The sequence below is a fragment of the Hyla sarda genome, chromosome 1, assembly GCF_029499605.1.
Source record: "Hyla sarda isolate aHylSar1 chromosome 1, aHylSar1.hap1, whole genome shotgun sequence".
Classification (NCBI taxonomy): Eukaryota; Metazoa; Chordata; class Amphibia; order Anura; family Hylidae; genus Hyla; species Hyla sarda.
Genome location: NC_079189.1, coordinates 81,877,111 through 81,895,225, shown reverse-complemented (window position 1 = coordinate 81,895,225; position 18,115 = coordinate 81,877,111). Strand labels below are relative to the sequence as shown.

General features: G+C 39.7%; 1 protein-coding gene across 5 annotated transcripts in view; it reads right to left on the bottom strand.

Moving 5' to 3' along the window:
• Window positions 1–18,115, bottom strand: part of LOC130355758 (uncharacterized protein C4orf19 homolog) — an 81,148-nt gene that overhangs the window by 36,351 nt on the left and 26,682 nt on the right. Inside the window, exon 1 of one of the 5 annotated variants that reach the window (XM_056556402.1) lies at window positions 3,430–3,486. The exons of the other annotated variants lie outside the window; for them this stretch is intronic. The gene's annotated coding sequence lies outside the window, so the exon portion shown is untranslated. Of the gene's footprint in view, window positions 1–3,429; window positions 3,487–18,115 lie in introns of those variants that run through there. 5 annotated transcript variants of the gene reach the window in all.

Genomic DNA, 18,115 nt, shown 5'->3' with positions numbered 1-18,115 from the left:
AGGTGTCAGAACATAAAGAACATTATGGTTTGCTGTGTATAGGGCTGTATAGCCACAGACCAGTCAGGGTGACCATGCTGACTCCTGTCCTTTATGAAAATCACCTATAATGTGATTGTGAGCACCAGAAATGGACCACTTTGTGTCCACTTACCTAAGAAAGAGATTGCATTAGGACTTATTCGACTTAAGAGATTCATCTGCTAACCTCTAACAATGTCAAATCCCAGAGGACCATTAAGAGGTCTTGTGGAGTCTAGACTAGAGCCCTGCATGGCACTGTTTTTTTTAACCCTAATCCTGCTGGATTCCACTTCCACAACATGTGTGTCCAATCCTGACTGATCCTGCAAATATTTTGTCACAGCTTTAAGAGAAAGCCCCCCCGTGCAACTTCATCAGCACCTTGTGCCATTTTAGAGATTTGCAGGGACTGTGTGGGATTTTTGCAGTACTTGCTGTATGTTCTGTGACTGCCCACTCAACATAAAAAAAACCCTGATCCTGCAAATTTAATATTGGGTCCCACGGGACTTGCAGGATCCCAATCCTATTGGGGTCCTCTAGTCCAGACTTCAAGCAGGACCTACACAATATTGAGCAAGGGATTTTAATTTCAGGAATAATTGGGGTAGACTGCATATAACTCTTCTACCAAGACTACATAACCACCCAAAACCACCCAGCGCTGTTATTGTAAAAAGTATACTATATATATATATATATATATATATAAATAAATATATATATATATATATATATATATATATATATATATATATATACACACACAATCATGGCTTTTGGCATAGTGGTGGCACCCCTGAAATTTTTCAAGAAAATGAAGTATTTCTCACAGACAAGGATTGCAGTAACATATATTTTGCTATACACATGTTTATTCCCTTTGTGTGTATTGGAACTAAACAAAAAAAGGGAGGAAAAAAAGCAAATTGGACATAATGTCATACCAAACTCCAAATATGGGCTGGACAAGATTGTTGGTCTCTTTTCAAAATTGTGGAAAAATAAGATTGTTTCAAGCATGTGATGCTCCTTTAAACTCACCTGGGGCAAGATAAAAAAAAAAGCAGATAAAAAGGAGAGAAGTTCACTTAGTCTTTGCATTGTGTGTCTGTGTGCCACACTAAGCATGGACAACAGAAAGAGGAGAAGTGAACTGTCTGAGGACTTGAGAACCAAAATTGTAGAAAAATATCAACAATCTCAAGGTTACAAGTCCATCTCCAGAAATCTAGATTTGCCTTTGTCTACAGTGCTCAACATTATCAGGAAGTTTGCAACCCATGGCACTGTAACTAATCTCCCTCGACGTGGACGGAAGAGAAAAATTGATGAAAGGTGTCAACGCAGGATAGTCCGGATGGTGGATAAGCAGCCCCAAACAAGTTCCAAAGATATTCAAGCTGTCCTGCAGGCTTAGGAAGCATCACTGTCAGCGCGAACTATCCATTGACATTTAAATTAAATGAAAAGCTATGGCAGGAGACCCAGGAGGATCCCACTGCTGACACAGAGACATAAAAAAGCAAGACTACATTTTGCCAAAATGAACTTGAGTAAGCCAAAATCCTTCTGGGAAAACGTCTTGTGGACAGATAAGACCAAGATAGAGCTTTTTGGTAAAGCACATCATTCTACTGTTTACCAAAAATGGAAAGAGGCCTACAAAGAAAAGAACGCAGTACCTACAGTGAAATAGTGTGGAGGTTCAATGATGTTTTGGGGATGTTCTGCTGCCTCTGGCACTGGCAGCCTTGAATATGTGCAAGGCATCATGAAATCTGAGGATTACCAACAGATTTTGGGTCGCACTGTACAGCCCAGTGTCAGAAAGCTGGGTTTGCGTCCAAGATCTTGGGTCTTCCAGCAGGACAATGACCCCAAACTTACGTCAAAAAGCACTCAGAAATGGATGGCAATAAAGCGCTGGAGAGTTCTGAAGTGGCCAGCAATGAGACCAGATCTAAATCCCATTGAACACCTGTGGAGAGATCTTAAAATTTCTGTTGGGAAAAGGCACCTTCCAATAAGAGAGATCTGGAACAGATTGCAAAGGAAGAGTGGTCCAACATTCCGGCTGAGAGGTGTAAGAAGCTTATTGATGGTTATAGGAAGCGACTGATTTCAGTTATTTTTTCCAAAGGGTGTGCAACCAAATATTAAGTTAAAGGTGCCAACAATTTTGTCCAGCCCATTTTTGGAGTTTGGGGTGACACTATGTCCAATTAGATTTTTTCCTCCCTTTTTTGGTTTAGTTCCAATACACACAAGGGAATAAACATGTGTATAGCAAAACATGTGTTACTGCAACATGTTTTGCCAACATTTACGGCCATGATTGTATATATATATATATATATATATATATATATATATATATACAAAACAGTCCCCTTTCCTTTCCTCTTCGGGAGACGCGCTGGGCTGAGCCCGTTCACTCTCTGCCTCTAGTATTGCCCAAGTGCACGGAGGCGTCAGACAGTGCGAGTCGCTCTGAAAAATGATGCCGGACGGTGCTCACATAAGATAGCTAAGGTGGGCATGCGCTGGGACCTGTGTGTCAATCACACAGAAGCCCAGCGCTGGTGTAAAGGGGATAGGTGTGAAGGCCGCAGGGCATAGCAAACCCCAGGCTACGCCTATCCGACTGTCAGTGGCTGCAAGTAAAAACTTTTTTTAGGATAATAAAAACTGGAATAAGAACGATACAAGTTAGGCTGGATACATATTCTACACATCATACACAGACTGTGGTTAGATTATATACCCCAAACCTCATGACAGTTGCGCTTTAATTTTGTGTTCTATTACTTATTAGCCAACATTACAGGACCCCTGAAAACCACAACCCAGGCCCTCATAACCCATTATAATTGCTTTAGTACATAGAACAGTGGTTGGACCTCCAGCTGTCACAAAACTACAGCTCCTAGCATGCCCAGGTTATTCAGGTGGGTCATGACTGAGCGGTTATCTCCTTTATATCAGCACGGAGAGCCGGAAGCACTGACAGTGAGGACAGGAGGCACGTGAGTCCATTTTTATTTTATATTTTTTGCATTTTTCATGCCATCCTTAGGTCTTCTAAGTATAAAATGTATGATACAGAATACCCCTTTAATATGGTTGTTAAAATCCCAATATATTTTACTGAAGCCAACCATAACTAAACTGGAGTTTGCCATTGCATAGTGTTTATTAGGGTGCCCATTACACCCACTTATAACTATTTAGGATCTGAAGTAAAGCATGGTGGAAATCCTATTTCAGCATAAGCTGAATTTTTGTATTTTTTCTAAAAGCCATTTAAAAGGCAGATAAGACTACATAATAATAATAATAATAATAATAATTATGATAATAATATGGTATATAATAAAGATTATGGGGGAGACTTATTGAAACCTGTACAGAGGAAAAGTTGCTGAGTTGCCCATAGCAACCAATCAGATCTCTTCTTTCATTCTTCAGAGGCCTTTTCAAAAATGAAAGAAGTGATCTGATTGGTTGCTATGGGCAACTAGGCAACTTTTCCTCTGGACAGGTTTTGATAAATCTCCCCCTGTATACTGATAATACACTTATTACCGTTACTCTCTGTTTTGTCAGCCATAGCTATTGAGGTTGTATTTGTTTTACATGATGGCTGTATATAATGATGCTTATTCACATACAGGACATTATGGTATGTATAAGGATCTGTGGACAACACTTGTGAACGCTGGGGGAGATTTATCAAAACCTGTCCAGAAGAAAAGTTGCCCAGTTGCCCATAGCAACCAATCATCTCACTGCTTTCATTTTTAACAAGGCTTCTGCAAAATGAAAGAAGCGAGCTGATTGGTTGCTATGGGCAACTGGGTAACTTTTCCTTTGCACAGGTTCTGATAAATCTCCCCCGCTGTGTTTAGTGAAGTTACCAGGAAAGCTCCTGGTGTGTACACCAATGGGGGAGATTTATCAAAACCTGTCCAGAGGAAAAGTTGCTGCGCTGCCCATAGCAACCAATCAGATTGCTTCTTTCATTTTTAACAAGGCCTCTGCAAAATGAAAGAAGTGATCTGATTGGTTGCTATGGGCAACTCTGGACAGGTTTTGATAAATCTCCCCCCAAATGTATTTATAGATCTCCCTTTGGCATCTATTACATCTGTATATATTGGTATTCCGTTTTTTCAACTGTAAAGAAAAGTGTATATATTTATATTTTACAGCATGTTCATCGGACGTATATGTTAGAAAATCCTTCAAAAGTGACAGAAGGCTGACGCGTAATGTGAACAGAGCTTGTTTCTATAAAACCCCTTCCGGCAAGATATGCAATGAAGACCATCCATTGTTGCACACTAAGGTAAAACGATAGACAGCTTAGCAAATACATTGTATTGGGCATTCTATCCCGAATGACACCCCGTATTATAGTCCACAGATTAATTCACATGTCTGCTTGTTGTCATTGGAAGCAATCCCCAAGCCTGTCATCAGACATGTCCCTCACATTTAAAGGGGTACTACCGTGAAAAACTATTTTTTTTTAAAATCAACTGGTGCCAGAAAGTTAAACAGATTTGTAAATTACTTATATAAAAAAATCTTAAAGGGGTTCTCCCTTGTTTATACTGTTTTTTGTTATTATGTTTCTGTGTTATGTGTGTATAAGTATGTGTTTTTTTATGTTTGTTGTAATTATGTATATATGTATTTTCTTACCTTTTGTGAAGATCCGGAAGCTGGCCCCTTTTTCTTCCACTGGCTTGCTGTGTACCTCGGCCTCCGCCATGTTGTGTTCGGTAAGTGGGATGTCGGGGGGTGTGTTCTTGCTTCTGTCCTTCCTATCTTCTGACGTCCGAGGCAAATCTTATCTTCCTGCTTCTTCCGTGGCTCAGTGAGGAATCTGCGGCCTCTTCCGGCGCATGCGCATGGATTTTTTTTTTTTTTTTTTAACAGAAGCAAGAACACACCCCCCCTGACATCCCACTTACTGAACACAACATGGCGGAGGCCGAGGTACAGAGCAAGCCGCTGGAAGAAAAAGGGGCCAGCTTCCGGATCTTACAGAGGAAATGCTTTACTTTTTAGATTTCTCTGATGTCATGACCACAGGGATCTCTGCTGACCTCTGCTGTCCATTTTAGGAACTGTCCAGAGCAGCATATGCTTGCTATGGGGATTTTCTCCTGCACTGGACAGTTCCTAAAATGGACAGCAGAGGTCAGCAGAGAGCGCTGTGGTCATTAGATCAGAGAAAACCAAAAAGAAAAGCATTTCCTCTGTAGTATACAGCCCATGAAATGTATTGGAAGGATTAAGATTTTTTAATAGAAATAATTTACAAATCTGTTTAACTTTCTGGTACCAGTTGATTTAAAAAAGAAAGTCTTCCATGAGAGTACCCCTTTAAGGTTAGCTCCTCTGATACAGTAGGACAATTTATCCTGCATTCTGTACATGAGTGTTTCTCAACCAGGGTGCCTCCAGCTGTTGCAAAACTACAACCCCCAGCATGCCCGGACAGCCGAAGGCTGTCCGGTCATGCTGGGAGTTGTAGGTTTGCAACAGCTGGAGGCACCCTGGTTGGAAAACACTCCTGTACATTGTGTAAAACCTGGATATTTCATGATAATTCAGAGAAGTCAGTGGAGGTTTTTCAGTGCAGCTATAAATAACAATAGAACAGTTTTTGTTATATCTGGTCCTCATGGGGGATTCCATGCAGGGTAATCCCCTCCTGTGCCAGTGCTATAAAAATACACTCTACTCCTTTTGACACTAATGTCATTCTGGGATTTGGTTCCAGGTATAACAAGGTGTTGAAAAAGTGTCTCACAGTAATGAGATTCTAGTTCACACCATCGCTCCCTGAGTGTTAGTGAGTGACATCGGTGGTATATACCGTGATAAATAAAATCTAATGATATGCACAGCCTCACGTTCTACATCTTTATTACTATCTTGGGAAATCTCCGTTATTACATATTAGACATATTCCCTTCTAATTTCTGCATCTGAATGTTATTGGGGGGGCATGCTGCTTTAATAATGCAAAAACGAAATAAAGTGTTGAGCAAAACATCAAGCGTAAAGAAGACATAGCATAATTCATATCAACCCCTTAAAGGGGTACTCCGCCCCTAGACATCTGAGCCCCGGGATCCCCGCTGCGGCACTGCGCTATCATTACAGCACAGAGTGAGTTCGCTCTGCACGTAATACAGGGGCCGGAGCATCGTTACGTTACAGCTCCGCCCCTCGTGATGTCACGGCCCGCCCCTTTCAATACAAGTCTATGGGAGGGGGCGCGGCGGTCGTGATGCCCCCTGCCATAGACTTGCATTAAGGGGACGGGCCGTTATGTTACGAGAGGCGGAGCCATGACATCACGCGGCTCCGTCCCCTGTATCGCCCATCATTACGCACAGAGTGAACTCGCTCTGTGCTGTAATGATAGCGGGGTGCCGCAGTGGGGATCCCGGGGCTCCCCAGCAGCGGCACCGCGGTGATCTGACATCTTATCCCCTATCCTTTGGATAGGGGATAAGATGTCTAGGGGCGGAGTACCCCTTTAAAGACCAAGGCCATTTTGACCTTAAAGGGGTTATCCACCATAAGGTGATTTTAGTACGTACCTGGCAGGCAGTAATGGACATGCTTAGGAAGGATTTGCGCTTGTCTTGGCGCTAAATGGCTGTGTTGTGAGATTAACATAATACTGTGGCTAGCTTTTTGTGAACTGGTATTTCCTGTTTGACTTTTCTTTTTTTGACTACAAATCCCACAATTCCATTTTCCTCCCTCCCACACATCAGCCACCCCACCCATTGAAACATAAATGAGCTGCATCCATTCAAAGACCTGTGGTTTTCAATCAGGGAGCCTACAGCTGTTGCATTAGTTGCAGATTGATCTCTCTCCCACCAAGCGATTGCTCCACCCATTGAAGCAGACTGGCTCTCTGTCATCAGCTGACTAGTGAGTCAGGTCTCAGCCGCATTGCAACCTGGGAAAAATTTGAGACAACAGTCATTTTGTATGCTGTTAAAAATAAATATTGGGGTGAAAATCACATAAGAATTGTGAGAAAACCATCACACACAGGTACAGACACTATATTATGAACTACACTAACTTTACAGCCCCTGTAGCATAGTCAAATAAAAAAATTTCCTAGAATACCAGGACCAGGCCAATTTTATTTTAGCGTTTTTCCTTTTTCCTCCTCGCCTTCTAAAATCAATAACTTTTATATTTCCATATACAGACCCATATATGGGCATGTTTTTTGCGTGACCTATTGTACTTTGTAATGACACCTCTCATTTTACCATAAAATGTACGGCGAACTAAAAAAAAATTGGGGGGGGGGGGAATTTAGATGAAAACCACAATTTTGCACATTTTGGAGGGTATCTTTTTCACACTGTACACATTATGGTAAAAATTACATGTTTTTTTATTGGGTGGGTCAATACGATTAAAATGATACCCATCTTTACATACTTTTCTATTATTGTACCGCTTAAAAAAAAATCTAAAAATTTCTGTACAAAATAAGTATGTTTAAAATCGTCCTATTTTGACCACCTATAACTATTTCATTTTTCCGTATATGGAGCAGTATGAGGGCTCGTTTTTTTGTGCCGTGATCTATACTTTTTATCGATACCGATTGGGAATAAAATGTGACAAAAAAGCAGCAACTTTTGGCTTTTTTTTTTTTTTTTACATTTACGCCGTTCACCATACAGGATCATTTACATTTTATGTTTCGACATTTCTGCACGCGGTGATACCAAATATGTTTAACTTTCTTTTTTTTATGCTTTTTGGTGGTAAAATGGGAAAAAGGGAAAATGTTTAATTTTTATTGGGGGAGGGGATTTTTTACTTACATTTTTTTTAAACTTTTGCTATATACTTTTATGTCCCATAGGGGACTATCTATAGCAATCACTTGATTGCTAATACTTTTCAGTGCTATGCATAGTGCATAGCACTGATCAGTATTATCTGCGATCTTCTGCTCCGGTCTGCTCGATCTCAGACCAGAGCAGAAGACTCCAGGAGACTGCCGGAGACAAGTGAGGGGACCATTTTTAGATGATCGGATCCCCGCGGCGATCCAATCATATATTTAAACGTGCGCATTGCCACAGATGCCGTGATCTGTATGGATCACGGCATCTGAGGGGTTAATGGCGGACATCTGCGCAATCGCTGATTTCCACGATTACTGATAGCAGCCGAGACCTGCAGTACATGATGCGAGCACAGCTCCGATGCTCGTGGTCATGTACAGGACGTAAATGTCCGTCCTGGTGAGCGAAGTACCTCTGCACCAGGACGTACATTTACGTCCGTGGTCGTTAAGGGGTTAAAATATATCATAACTACAGAATTAAAAAATCCTGCAATATAAATTAAGTGCATTTGTTGCTCTACAGTTGTTTTTAGAGCAACAAATGCACTTAATTTCAGTTTAGTGTATATGCCAAGAAATCTACTGTACACACTTACTGTAATTTGTTTACAGGGAAACATTAGCCAGTTGGAGGGCAGAACAGTGTCTTTTTTTATATATGTTTTCCTGGTATACATCACTCATCCCAAGTATAACAGTATACAATAGTGTGATCAACTATGCATCTGTCAAATGGATCCTTTAAACATACACGTCCTGGCATATACATAAAATATAACTGAGAAATGTGATGTAAAAATAAAGAAAAATCAGCTGTCACTCTGGCAAACTTTTCTTTCTCTTTTTTTTTTTTTTTTAAATCAACTGGTGCCAGAAAGTTAGAGTACTTCTCATCAAAAGTTTTTTTTAAATATTTTATAGTTTAATATATATAATTGAGTTTGTAATTGGATGCTATTATATTTATTTTTCCTTTCAGAAGTTTTTTTTTACTTTTGACAATTTTGGCCACTAGGGGTCTCCCTAGGATTCCCTGTTTTAGTGATTTTGGACTCATGCAGGCCTGGCTGCTGAGTTCGAAATCGCATACTAAGCGCAGCTTCCTGCCTGTCAATCAGACAGGCGGGAGCGAGCGCTGTGCGCGAATCCCTGCAGGGCACCGCAGCTCTGTACTCCAACGTTCCTTCTCTCTGTATGGCACGTGTATAGCCAAACAGAGAGGAGGAGACTCAGAGGCTGCCGCCCTTGCCCTGTACTCAGCCTGTATGCACGCTCCCGAGATTGAGCGTGCATACAGGAAGAAGGGCAAAGCCGGCCCTGGCAGGAATCAGATGACATTGCACCTGCCGGGCCACGCCCACTTCCTCCTCCCCCAAACAGCTCCAAACTGAGCTACCGAAGAAAAATGTAAAAAGGTATTTAATGGGAGTTTAAACTTGAAATAGTCACAGGGATAGAGATAGTTAGAGTCACGGACAGATGGGGAGGGGGATTACAAAAAGTTTAGTTGATTATAGGTACTCTTTAAACAGATTTGTAAATTACTTCTATTTAAAAATCTTAATCCTTCCAGTACTTATCAGCTGCTTTATGCTACAGAGAAAGTTGTGTGGTTTTTTTTAAGTCTGACCAAAGTGCTCTCTGCTGACACCTCTGGATATGTCCAGAGCAGGATATGTTTGCTATGGGGATTTGCTCCTGCTCTCGACAGTTCCTGACATGGACAGAGGTGTCAACAGAGAGCACTGTTATCAGACAGGATGTAATGATCCATATATGGATTGTTACATAGTATGAACATATACTGTATGGTACCTGTTCATATATGGATCATTACAAATATGGTAACTTCCCATATACAGTATGTATACCAGTAGTTACAAAGTTACATGTATTGAGATTTACATAATCAAAGCTTCCATGGGGTAACCCTGATGACATTGTTATTTATAGGGGAAATGTTCTGAAACTTCTTATTTGGGGACACTGGTTGCTTATATAGGTATCAAGTCCTGGGATAAAAAGATTTCCACTTGAGGGCAAATCCTGCAGGACTTCTGCTAATGGAAACGGTGTTCCTGCTGTGGAAAAAGTGCAGGAACCACATGATCCTGCTGGACTTGAGCCCTGTATAAAGGTACGGATAAAGGCAAAAGGTATTGACTGTGTTATTTTCTTACATAAATCTGTGTCTTAAAATAAACTAAAATGTCCTGGAAAACTCTATTCTATGGTAGTGCTATTCATACTTTACATGTGTGTTTAAAGTTAATCCAGATCTTGTGCGGTGGGATTGACCACAAATCCTTCAGTCCCAAGCAGTTTGCTATATTATATATTCACATCCTTTGTTATTCTGTATATTCTGCTGATTTACCCCCATTCGCTTTGGGCCAGTAAATGCCTCTCTACAAACTGTGAACTTTTAATGTCTTTATAGGCCAAACCCCCACACATCCATATTAATAGAGTGAACGAATACAACTTACTGTAATGATATTGTGTCTCAGAAGGGCCATTCTGTGTACTGCTGGTAGCAGACAGACCCTTCAGAAATCCTTTAATCTTCTAACAAGTGATTATGGGATTCCTACAATTTCCATATTATCCGCTGCACTGATTTATATTACTTTTCGTCAGATATTTCTCTGTGAAGACATTTCTAGAGCTGTAAATGTGTACTGACTTCAAAAAGACATCCGAGGACATTTCCCTTCTATCTGACTGAGCACATCAAACAGCCAAGCGCAGCTTTACATTTCCTTTCTCTAAGGTGCCCGCACACCTCCAATTCATTTCTTTTGGACCTTGAAATTAGTCCTCCATAGGAGCGATATTTTCCTATATTAATATGAACTGCATTACAAATGTTGAAGAGAAACCTGAACTATATAAGGTGAACGTCAGAGGCATAAGTATATAGAATAATAATAATAATAATAATAATAATAATGATAACATTACTTTACTAAAGCAAAAGCCTAATCAGCTTGTTGTTGCTTATGATATTCACCCAGTCTCATTAGATCAGTGATACAATATATGATAATAGCAGATTCATATAATGGTAAGTAGGAGATGCAAGTGTTGCTATATGTGCTACTATATAGTAAGTATAATAGAATGGCATTTATTTGAAGGAGATATCTCATTGTGAAAAAAATGATCCCCTATCCGCAGGATGGGAGAAAAGTCTTAGGTCGCAGGGGGTCCGACCGATGGGACCCTTCAGTGATCTCCTGTATGTGGCCCCGGCTCTACCCTGGAGTGGCGCATCATGCCCCCCAACTGAAGCAGGGGCCGCCACGCCCCCTCCATATGTCTCTACAGGAGAGCCGTTCGGCTATCTTCGGCTCTCCCATAAAGATAAATGGAGGGGGTGGGGCAGACTCCGCTTTGTGCGGTGGTCATGACGCCCCGCTCCCGGGGAGAGCAGGAGCTCCATACAGGAGATCGCGGAGAACTTCATTGGACGCTACCCCTGCAATCTAAAATTTATCCCCTACCGTGTGAACAGGGGATAGGTCTTCAAATGAGACTTCTCCTTTAAAAATGGAAATGTAGTGTCCCGTCACCAGGATCCGTTTTTCAGGTAATATAGGTGAATTGCATAAATAACAATACTCTAATAATATTCACCTAAACCTGAAAGGCTATGGTGGCTCATCCTACAATACGGAATACAGGACATTAAAGTGGACATGTCAGCAGGAAAATAGGGGCGTAAATAAGCCTATGGCTCAGTTGGACTAGTCATCAGGATTCTGGGCATACAGTAACATAAGCTTGTTCGGGGGCAGGAGGTGTGTCATCCCCTTATTCCCATTCTTCCAAATAAAATAAAGTAAACAAAAATAATCATACACATATGTGGTATCTCCGCATGTGGAAATGTCTAAACTATCAAAATATGATGTTAATAAAAACTGCATGGTGAATGGCATTGAAGTACAAAAATATCAAATTCCAGAATTGCTGATTTTTGAATTAATGGATGTTAAAAGGCCAGAAAAAAATATATATCATGAATTATTATTAAGGGGTTAAACCTAGTGGCCAGACTAAAACCTGCAAGATTTTAAAATTGTTTTACAATATAAATAGCATAGAAAAAACATCATTAAAAATTCTTAAAAACATGTTTAACATAAAAGTTTGATTTAAACAATAGGTTATTTTTCTCATGACGCATTCTACTTTAAGAGTTTCTGATTTCATTATTGAATTCAATGTATAAGCAATATTTGGTTATCTCCTGAAGAGCTTTGTATCAGAAAAACAAAGCTATAACCTCTATAAAGATGGTATAAAGAAATGAATCAACCCATAATTGCCATATTAGACACTCTTGGACTATGGACCTATTAGAGACTATTAAAGAGTATCTGTCACCAAAACATATTTTCTAAACTAACTCAGATGATATTCACTAACTACTCCTAACACCCTCCTGCCCTAAAAATTCAGAGTTTTAAAAAGCTCTGTAAAATGCTCCCATTGTATGAGCTCCTGACAGGAGAAAGTTGGCGTTCCCCAGCAGGCGTGACATCACTGAAGCCTGCTAGAGCTGTACCTCGCCATGCCCCGCATGCACTTCCTGAGTTTGGACTTTTGCAAGTACGGATGGAGACCAAACTAACTGTTTGACTTGCGCAGGGAACAAAACAGAGCCACCTAGTGGCCGTATTTTTCAATCACAATTAAAACATATAAAAGTTGAGAATTTTAACAGCAAGTAAATAGCAAAGTGTGTTATAATAACATAAGGAATCATATATTAAAACTTTAGTTTGGTGACAGGTACTTTTTAAATAATTGCCTGTATCTGTGAGCGCAGGATGTAGTAGACGCTGAGTAATCATTATTGTGGCCCTTCTTTACTGGATATTTTGATACTGTCATAAAAATGTAATTACCTCCTTGACCCTCTCAACACTGAGAGATAGAAATACAGTAAGGGCCCAATTATATGAAGAGGGATCATTGGCTGAACAATAATATCTAATATTGTCCGTGATCATAGGGAAAGCTAATGCTTGTTTGTCAGCTGATCACATTGTTGTAACTTGCTAAAAAAAATCCTTGCTCATTGGCCGCACATGTCCCTGTGTAGTAGGAGATATGTGGCTGACAAATGATGGCAGCAAAGGGCAATCCAGCAATTGTTCATGTGACCCTCCTGGCATGATAGTCAAGCCATGTAATAGGCTTTGAAAAGCAGCGCCAATCTATCAGATCAGTGCTCTTTTCAAGTCATTTTTGTAACTAACCACTTCTCATGGTTAAACTGGGACTGCAGTTATCACGAAAGTTGAAATATTGGGACAGGACTGGTTCTCACAAATGAAACATGATTGTGACTTGTAGTCAAAGCAGTGGTTCTACAAGGTTAAAGAGTTAAAGGGGTTATTTTGGGGTTATAATGGTGATTGGTGATAGTCTGACAGCTGGGACCCTATCTCCCTCGCTTGCGAGTCTGTGTGCATGAAGCTGGGATCTGGTATGTAGGCAGTTCGACACCGATCAGATGTTTATCACCTATCGTGTGCATGGGTAGTGTTGTAACCATGGAATGACTCCTTCAATATAGGATTTGTACCAGAGCCACTGTTGTGAGATAAAAAAGAACACCGATGATCTCTCTCATGTGGGAAGACTCTTACCAAACAAACACCTCTCTTGGGCCAGTAATACAGGTGCATTTTCGCTTCTGTATTATGGCAACAAGCCCCAGCCTAATTGGTGGCCTGGGGACCTGAAATGACAGCTGTCACTTTGGGTCATGAGAAACAAGGTTGGGCCGGGACATGTGGTGGTAATATGGATGCAAAATAGTATCTGTGTTATGCTTGTGTGAAACTAGCCTAAGCCTCAGCTTTTCTGACACTGAGTTTTCCCCTAAGCAAGCAGTGCTTGGATGGTTGATAATTTCCATTCAAGGATGTCATAGAGGAACCAACAGGAAATGGAGGAGATCTCCTACAAAAGGGACAAGATAAAGTACAAAGCCAAAAAGGAGCCAAAAAGGGCTATTGTGTTTATTTCACTATATGCAAAAGTGATCAACCAAAGTCAGTATGATACATTTTACCTACTGTATTTTTACATTGGGTTCTTACTGTAATTCATTAAAAGCGCAGAAACTTAAGTCTGTTTGATCTAGTGGCCAATGATAAAATGAGTCAACATTCAGCACTTAGCCAGGTAGAATATTTTGGTAAAGGATGTTTAGAATTAGATACACTAAGTGTGGGAACCAGTCTGGGCCATGACAAGTCAATTACCCCAAACCTGGGTAAATATTTGTTCAGCCAATGACACTGAACCTAATGAGGTAAAATGAGGTGAGGACCAAGAAGGTATTTTGTAATTCCCATAACATAATGTTTAAGTTTTCATTAAAGGTAAGAGGAATATCTATTCAAAATACCTGGCTTTGCTTGAAACTGCAGCTAACCCCATTCACTTTAATGGGCATGTGCTGCCATTTTATGCACAGCTGGTTGGCCGGGGGCTGCTGTGATCGGAAAATAAACACTAAAGTGAACACAGTGCTACAACAGCAGGATGTTCCCTTCATTCTTACAATTGGTGGGGTTCCAGAGGTCCAAACCCCATCTAGCAATAGGTCATCACTTTATGACATGAAAAACCCTTTAAAGGGGTTATACCAAGACGAAAGTTATTCCTTATTCATAATCAGTGGTGTCTGTATGCTGGGATCTCCACTGATCCTGACAATGGGCTACCATTCATTCTCTGTAAGGGTTTCCAAACATTGTTGAGCCCAGTCATGTTCGGAATATGAGTATGAATGAATGGCTGCTCATACACACTGCGCTCCATTCAGTCAAAGGGCAATATTCTTCCATTCCCGGCAGTTATCGCCTATCCTGTGGAGAAGGCATTACTGTTTATCTGGGGATAATTCCTTTATTCTTTTTTTCCTCTATGGAGGGGATCTGGACATCTGTATCAGAGAAACAGGATGAGATTGATGTTAATTTCTATGACATGAGTGGTGATCCATAATTTGGGAATTCTGCCCATTCCAAGAATTACTGTAAATTGCTCAGTGAATCTCCTAGGTGACACCTCTTTTGAATTTCTATATCATATATGAGATTCATTTACATAGTTATTCTATTCATAGATTGTGTCTTGTATTTAAATTATTGTAAGGAAGCTATAATTCTTTGCCCCTACATCTTATTAGTTGAAAGCTACAAGATAAAAGAATTTGTTTTATAACTCTGCAATATTCAATTGTTGCCATTTTTCTAATTTCCTAGTATACCTCTATGTACAGTATAATGTAACTTTTCCCATAAACATTCTTTTCTCAGAAATAGGCCATTCTGTAAACCATCATGACTTTGCAGCCCCTTGTAAGAAATAATATAGCATATTTGGTAAGTGGGCACTGCAATACATATAAGATTTTTGTAAAACGTCTTCATTTTAGTTTAATTCATACATAGCTTTTCTTCACAAATTCCGTTATACACATCCATGCTTGGCTTGATGGATCATGTATATGTTTTGAATGTGGGAAGTGGAGTTAGCAGCTGCCAAGACTTCAATTTCAGATCTTATCCTTTTTCGGATATCATCTGTGAAGATAAGAGCCTTTTTCTCTTTTCCCTAGTGGTCTAGGGTAGTAAAAAGGTTAATACCAGTTATATAGTGGTCTAGGGTAGTAAAAAGGTTAATACCAGTTATATAGTGGTCTAGGGTAGTAAAAAGGTTAATACCAGTTATATAGTGGTCTAGGGTAGTAAAAAGATTAATACCAGTTATATAGTGGTCTAGGGTAGTAAAAAGGTTAATACCAGTTATATAGTGGTCTAGGGTAGTAAAAAGGTTAATACCAGTTATATAGTGGTCTAGGGTAGTAAAAAGGTTAATACCAGTTATATAGTGGTCTAGGGTAGTAAAAAGATTAATACCAGTTATATAGTGGTCTAGGGTAGTAAAAAGGTTAATACCAGTTATATAGTGGTCTAGGGTAGTAAAAAGATTAATACCAGTTATATAGTGGTCTAGGGTAGTAAAAAGATGAATACCAGTTATATAGTGGTCTAGGGTAGTTGAAATGTCAATACCAGTTATATAGTGGTCTAGGGTAGTAAAAAGGTTAATACCAGTTATATAATGGTCTAGGGTAGTAAAAAGGTAAATACCAGTTATATAGTGGTCTAGGGTAGTAAAAAGGTTAATACCAGTTATATAGTGGTCTAGGGTAGTAAAAAGGTAAATACCAGTTATATAGTGGTCTAGGGTAGTAAAAAGGTAAATACCAGTTGTATAGTGGTCTAGGGTAGTAAAAAGTTAATACCAGTTATATAGTGGTCTAGGGTAGTAAAAAGTTAATACCAGTTATATAGTGGTCTAGGGTAGTAAAAAGTTAATACCAGTTATATAGTGGTCTAGGGTAGTAAAAAGATTAATACCAGTTATATAGTGGTCTAGGGTAGTAAAAAGATTAATACCAGTTATATAGTGGTCTAGGGTAGTAAAAAGGTTAATACCAGTTATATAGTGGTCTAGGGTAGTAAAAAGATTAATACCAGTTATATAGTGGTCTAGGGTAGTAAAAAGGTTAATACCAGTTATATAGTGGTCTAGGGTAGTAAAAAGGTTAATACCAGTTATATAGTGGTCTAGGGTAGTAAAAAGGTTAATACCAGTTATATAGTGGTCTAGGGTAGTAAAAAGATTAATACCAGTTATATAGTGGTCTAGGGTAGTAAAAAGGTAAATACCAGTTATATAGTGGTCTAGGGTAGTAAAAAGGTTAATACCAGTTATATAATGGTCTAGGGTAGTAAAAAGGTAAATACCAGTTGTATAGTGGTCTAGGGTAGTAAAAAGTTAATACCAGTTATATAGTGGTCTAGGGTAGTAAAAAGTTAATACCAGTTATATAGTGGTCTAGGGTAGTAAAAAGTTAATACCAGTTATATAGTGGTCTAGGGTAGTAAAAAGTTAATACCAGTTATATAGTGGTCTAGGGTAGTTGAAATGTCAATACCAGCTATAATGTAGGTCTAGGGTAGTGAAGGGAATGGTGCCTCCTATCAGCCTTTATTTATATCCCCTTGACTTTAGTCTATATAATGCATATGCTTTTTTACAAGATTTTTATGCTTAGTACAAAGTGTGTCTTGCTAAAAAAAAATGTGTGGTTGTTGAATATAGTCTCTATAGTTATAATAAGTAAAAAAAAAAAATAGGGGGGGGGGGGGTTTGAAGCAATTGGCAGACAACCAGCAATACTGTATTATCAATGAAATAATTGTTCTCATATTGTAAAACATCTTATCAGAGAGAACAATTGGGCGGACGTCAGTCCATGCGCTGTGAAATCCCACTCCCTTAATCTAATCTCCCTGAGATACCGAGTACAACTTTCAATTTTCCCTAAAAGTGACAGCAGCTGCCAAAGCACAGGTAAAGCTGCAGGATTACTGCCTCTAAATACACGGTTGGCTTCTGAAAACTGCTAAATAAAGTCATCCCCATTATGGCCTGCAGCTTACATTTACACTCCAGTGCGATAGAAAAAGGTCAAAGCTTTTACCAGAAGGAGAAAAGGCCACAGTCAGCACAAGAAGAGCAGCAGCCTACATAAAAGAGCAATACTAAGAGACAGCACAGAATCTAGGCCAGGGTTTCCCAACCAGGGTGCCTCCAGCTGTTGCAAAACTACAACTCCCAGCATGCTGGGAGTTGTAGTTTTGCAACAGCTGGAGGCACCCTGGTTGGGAAACACTGATCTAGGCAGAAGACTAAATATAGGAATAGATTGTAAGATACATCTCCCTATTAATGCTAAATAGGATTTTTTTTTTTGGAAATATAAAATTCAGACACACAGTTTGGCCACCAGTCAATGCTTGGCCAATGGTGGACTTATTTATCCACACAGATATTGCGTATGGTTGGAACATTTTCTACTGACAAGTAAGTTCCCATCTCATGCCTTAGTCCCATGGCTGTACTATTTTTTGTACAGTGCCCTAATGGGACAACCAAAGAGGTGCATGAAGATTGTACTTCTTTATATCTATACTGAGGATTGTTAATTCCCTGGAAGAAACATCATAGTGAAATGTGCATTGGGCACGTGGGATTCTCACTGGTCAGTACAATGCTTTGCTATTTGCACTG